Source organism: Diceros bicornis, chromosome 17, assembly GCF_020826845.1.
Source record: "Diceros bicornis minor isolate mBicDic1 chromosome 17, mDicBic1.mat.cur, whole genome shotgun sequence".
Classification (NCBI taxonomy): Eukaryota; Metazoa; Chordata; class Mammalia; order Perissodactyla; family Rhinocerotidae; genus Diceros; species Diceros bicornis.
Window position 1 is genome coordinate 45,310,078 of NC_080756.1, and position 5,771 is coordinate 45,315,848.

General features: G+C 38.2%; 1 long non-coding RNA gene across 1 annotated transcript; it reads right to left on the reverse strand.

Moving 5' to 3' along the window:
• Positions 1-388: 388 nt before the first annotated feature.
• LOC131415769 (uncharacterized) lies at positions 389-5,385 on the reverse strand. Its single transcript, XR_009222506.1, has 3 exons — positions 3,556-5,385; positions 885-954; positions 389-669 (listed from the first exon to the last, which is right to left on the reverse strand). It is a non-coding gene; the product is annotated as an uncharacterized LOC131415769 (long non-coding RNA).
• Between the last annotated feature and the right edge of the window lie 386 nt (positions 5,386-5,771).

Genomic DNA, 5,771 nt, shown 5'->3' on the forward strand with positions numbered 1-5,771 from the left:
TTTCTTTGGTCTAAATACTTCCACCATGACCAAATTCAAGCTACCAACATGACATCACCTATGAAATTGGGAGGAGATGAGCACCGGCACTAATTATGTAGTATTTCTACTGCACAGATATGACAGAATAAAGAACCTCAAACGCACCAGTGCTAGTAAAATGTCATAAATGAATTGGGAAGTAATCAGTTTTGAGTGTTTATTATCTTCATTTGTAATATAATTTATTTTATTTGTAAGGTCATATAATTTAATTTTTTACAATGGCTCTGTTTAACAACTGGCTTTCAAAATTCCTGAAAATTTAACAACTGACAGTCACAAGTAGGTGCAAACTGGCTCCAGCACACCACTGCTTGAGGACACGGGGCACCTTGTTATTCACTACTGTAAGCCCTACTTTAGGGCACATGTAGGCATTCGGTAAACCTAGTACAGTCAGTGAATGAATAAATGAGTAAATAAAGCACTGCTGATTAGAACAATAAAAGGAGGCTTCTATCTGGCGTAGTCTTTGGAAGTGGTATTAAAAAACATTCCACGTGAATAAATATTAGAATTGAAGATTTGTCCATTCCATAAATATCAGCGAGTACTTACCACGTGCCACGCACTGTTCTAGGAGCTGGGGTGTATGAGCGAACCAGACAGGTGCCTGCCCTCTAGAAGCTTAAATCCAGTGGAACAGCAATCAATATTTTAGCAAGTTTCCCATTTCCTTTCTACTATAATCTCCTCCTCCCTCCCCTCCTAATCAGAGAAGCTCTCCTCCCCTCAGGCGGCAGCTATCCTCCATTTCAGTCTGTTAGTACCGTTCCTTCTCCGCCCACAACACTCACCCACCCCCATCTGACTCCACTCTGGAATAGCCTATGACCTCTTACCTCTTTATTGTGTTTTTATTTTTCATTTTCCAAACTTTCCAAGACATACTTCTTTTATTACCATGACTGTCTTTGGGAAAAGAAACTAACAATTATTGAACATATTCTGTACACTAGGCATTTATGCACCTTATTTCATTTAATTCTCATTTTAGCTCAGATGACGTAGGGGTTATTATTCCTAATCTTAGATGAGAAAATGGAACTTTTTTTAATCAGTAAAGGTAGGATTTAAGACCAGATCTGACTGACTTTCAAGTTCACATTCTTTTCTTTGTAGGCTTCCTCTTAGCTCTCCTATACAGTCATGCATGGCCCAGCAACAGGGATACATTCTGAGAAATGCATCGTGGGGTGATTTCGTTGTTGCGTGAACAAAATAGAGCTTACAAACCTAGATGGTATAGCCTACTACACACCTAGGCTATATGGTACTAATCTTATAAGACCACTGTTGTATATGTGGTCCATTGTTGACCGAAATGTCCTTATGCTGTGCATGACTGTACAGTTTTACTTGATTATATGCATGTTTAGGTGTTCCAACTGTCTTATATTAGCTTATTCTTTAGATTATAATCTTTAAAAGTATAGAAGAGTATTGTTTCTGTACCATCTAGAATAATGGAAGTTTAATAAATTTGATTGACTGATTTTATTAAAATCTGTTTTATTTATTGCTTTGCTTACAAAAGTAATACATGATCAACATTTAAAAACGAACAACTTAGGGGCCAGCCCGGTGGCATAGTGGTTAAATTCCTGCACTCTGCTTCAGCAGCCCGGGATTCCCAGGTTTGGATCCTGGGCGCAGACTTGCGCACTGCTTATCAAGCCATGCTGTGGCAGGTGTCCCACATATAAAATAGAGGAAGATGGGCACAGATGTTAGCTCAGGGCCAATCTTACTCAGCAAAAAAAAAAAAAAAAGAAAAAAGAAAAGAAAAAAAATCTTAGACAACCACACAAACAAAAATAAATCATACATGATCCCACTACCCCAGGATATTCAATTATTACTATTTTGTTAGTTCCATGTCTTTTCCTCTATGTATAACCTTTGGAAATATAATTGCCTTATACATATCCTTTCATATTGTTTTTTTGTGTGTGTGTGTGAAGAAGACCAGCCCTGAGCTAACATCCATGCTAATCCTCCTCTTTTTGCTGAGGAAGACCAGCTCTGAGCTAACATCCATTGCCAATCCTCCTCCTTTCCCCCCCTCCCCAAAGCCCCAGTAGATAGTTGTATGTCATAGCTGCACATCATTCCAGTTGCTGTATGTGGGACACGCCTCAGCATGGCCGGAGAAGCGGTGCGTTGGTGCGCGCCCAGGATCTGAACCCGGGCCACCAGTAGCGGAGCGCGTGCACTTAACTGCTAAGCCACAGGGCCGGCCCCTCATATTGTTTTTTAATACTTTAAATCATTTTCCCATGCCATTTAATATTCTTCTACAATGATGATATCCTCTTGTAATTTATTTAATTATTTTTCTATTATTGTTTCTTAAGATTTCTTATTATAAATAATGCTTGATGGAAGTTCTTAGAGATATATTTGTGCACATCCTTATTTCCTAAAATAAATTCCTGTATATGAAATTGCAACTTTTTGTGACTTTGCGTGTTATCAAATTGGCTTCCTACAAAATTGTCCCAACTTACCCTTCTATTAGCAGTAGATGGATTGCCAATCACCCACACACTTGGCAACGTTGGTATTATTATGTCCATTGTTAATCATTACCAGGCTGATAAATAGAAAGTAATATATCTTCTAGTTTATTGTTTCTTGACTATCAGTGAGTGTGAACAACGTTTCATAAATTTAGCTACCTATGTTTTGCAAAATACCTATTTCTGTCTTTGGTCCACTTTTCTACTACGATGTCTTATTTATTGATTGTAAGCTTTTTATATATCAAGGCTTTGAATATTTTCCCTTCTTGTGTGGCAAATGTTTCTTCTAGTCTGTTTTTACCCCCTGAAACTCTATGATTCTGGTGGGTTTCCTTTTCTTGAAAGTATGACACAAAGGCTTCATTTTACTAAAGTGCCTGGCAAGTACTCTGTCACAGTAGTTAAAAGCACAGATGCTGAAGCCAAGAGTAATTGGCCTCAAATCCCAGCTCTATGCGTGACCTTAAAACCAATCACTTCCTTTCTCTATGCCTCCATCAACTCACCTGTAAAATGATGATGGTAATGAAACCTATCTCATAGGCATGTTGGGAGGATTCATTAGCACATATAAGGCATTTAGAACAGTGCCTACCATATGCTAAGTGTACAATAAACTATCAATTACTAGTTAGTACCACCAAATATGTGTTCAAAGAATTCTACAATTTCATGAATTCCCAGTAACATAAAATATACATTTAATAGGCACTCACTCAGGGAACAGTGGAGACTGATCTTGGGTCTAAATTTTATAGACTTATCCAAATCCTTTAAAATACCTTGTCTCATTAAAATGAAAAGATTTTTAAATTAGAAAGACAGTCTTTTTTGAAAACTAATTGTCAGCATATATTCCAGGCATATACATATTGAATCTATCAATGAAATCCTATTATAAGACCATGTTTGCATAATTCTATTATATTCAAAAATATTCATATCCATTTTCTAGAGCCTGAATTAACCATTTATACAACTGTAATACCTTTTTTTGCAAAATCTTGCTATAGGTGTGTCAAATGTTCTAATCAGTTCACCAGGTACAGACACTGACTGCGATTTAAAACACATAATCGAAGAACATATTAAGTAATTCCATAAAGCTTGGAAAGTGAAGCTAACTTTCAACCATGGAAAGATTAAGCAGTGGGTAAATTTGGCACATTTGCTCTTAAGTCATTTTAAAAGCATTAAAACATATTTCAAAGATTTCAAACATGCAATTATTTTTGCTGCCACTCAAAATATGAAACAAACATCACTTAAAAAAGATGTGCCTTTTTATCTATCAAAACAAACAACTTAATGAATAAAAATGGTTTTCCCAAACCATTTCTCATACATTTGCAACTCATCCAGCAAGTTTTAAATCTGAAATTATAGAAACCATTGGTGAAATGTATCGTTGTTCCCCAAAATAAAAATGCATCAAACTCAAGGTGTGGTTATTCTTTGAAAAGCTCCTTTAACAATATGTATTATGCGTTTACTTTGGAATTCCATTTGCTAGCAAAGCTTGACCTTCGTCTACCTGAACGGCACTGACTGTTCATGCTTATCTTGTGGCTAGGTCTCATTTCATAATCAAACCTTCCCTGTATTTATCCAAAGTGATAATTATCTTCAAATTAATTTAACAAATAAATATGGAACGCCTACTCTCTGTAAGCTACTTGGATGGATATTGTAAGGGGTTTAAAGCTGGTTACAACAGGCTTACTCCTCAAAGTTCCCACTCAGGGAGAGCAAAAGGCAATGGAGGCAAATAAACCGAATACAAGACCATCAGCTCTGTCCCTGTCCCTTTACAAGTCCCAAGCCTAGTATGCCACCATGATGAAGGGACAACACACAAGCCAACCAGACCTCTGTCTTAGACCGCTCCTGCTTTTCTTGTTTGCCACCAGCCCCAATTTCTCATTCTGTGATCTCCTAGTTTAAAATCTGGCTCCCTATACCCACCCCAGGCTGCTGTGTTTGTTGACAGACACATTCAGAGACTCTTTGCTGACTCAGATTTCTCCCCACTCTTGGGTTTCAGACTTACAAAGCTCCAGGTAAGAGATTTATCTGCCAGTTCTGCTTTGTAAGGCTGACACTACTTAGCCTAGATCACTGCCCTTGCTTCCCCCTCTCCCCACAATCTGCCTGCCATAGAAGGGGAATCAAAAAAAGACAAAGGCAACAATTTCATTGTAAGAACGACATAAAGAATGACAGAAACCAGTCATTACAGTGAGTCAAAAGAGTGAGAGATGGCTTCTGATTTTGAATCTTCTTTTCCGATGCTGCTTAGTGTGGGCGTAAATGATGCTCAGGAGGAGGAACTGGCTCAGAAGCAGCGTGTTTGTATTCATACAAAGATTAGATTATACTTGTATTACCAAAATACAGTCATGTATTTTTACATGTGTGATGTTCCACCTTTTTCTGTAGTGTCACCATGGTGGTAGAGAGAGTAGCTAGAACTTTTTGAACAGCTTCTATATGCAAGACGCTTTCCGAGTTCAGTTGTATTTTTTATTCCCCACCACATACCAATGGATAAGAGGTTTTATCTGAGGGTGAAATATTGAATAATGCCAGATGCCTTACGTACTACAGTTTGAACTCCCCATTTCTTAGCACTTTCAGTTTTAAAATTGCTGTGGCTTTCACTACCAATTTCAAAGTGAATCAGAATTTATGTTCATCCCAAACACAATTAACAATTCTTCCTATTCAAATGTAACATTTATACAAATTCCAACTTCTTGACCTCAGACAAAGGCACCAGATCAAAGTAGGTGACACACCCTAGGAAGACAGACCCAAAACTTCCACAGATCCACAGGGATAGTGTGCATGGACTAGCAGCAGGAGTTTCCCTGGACCCCGTATGGCATCAAAGAGAAGCAGGGAGATAGGGTTGAAAGAAAAAGCATACAGCAACCCCATATTTGCAGGAAGCAGCCTGTTGTTGAGGCAGGGCCAGAGGACAGGACTGCACTGTGAGTAGCCCTAAAGCCACTGATCTCTGGTGGCTAGGGAAAGTTCAGGCCAAAAGAATTCACTCAAACACACAATCTTGTGTCATAAGGAACTTATGTGTCTGCAAACATCAAGAATTCCTGCTAGCATAGAACATGGACATGGCATTTCTCCCACACAAACCTCCTGCCAGTAGCTAGTCCAGAAAACACTCATCACATGCAAAAATGA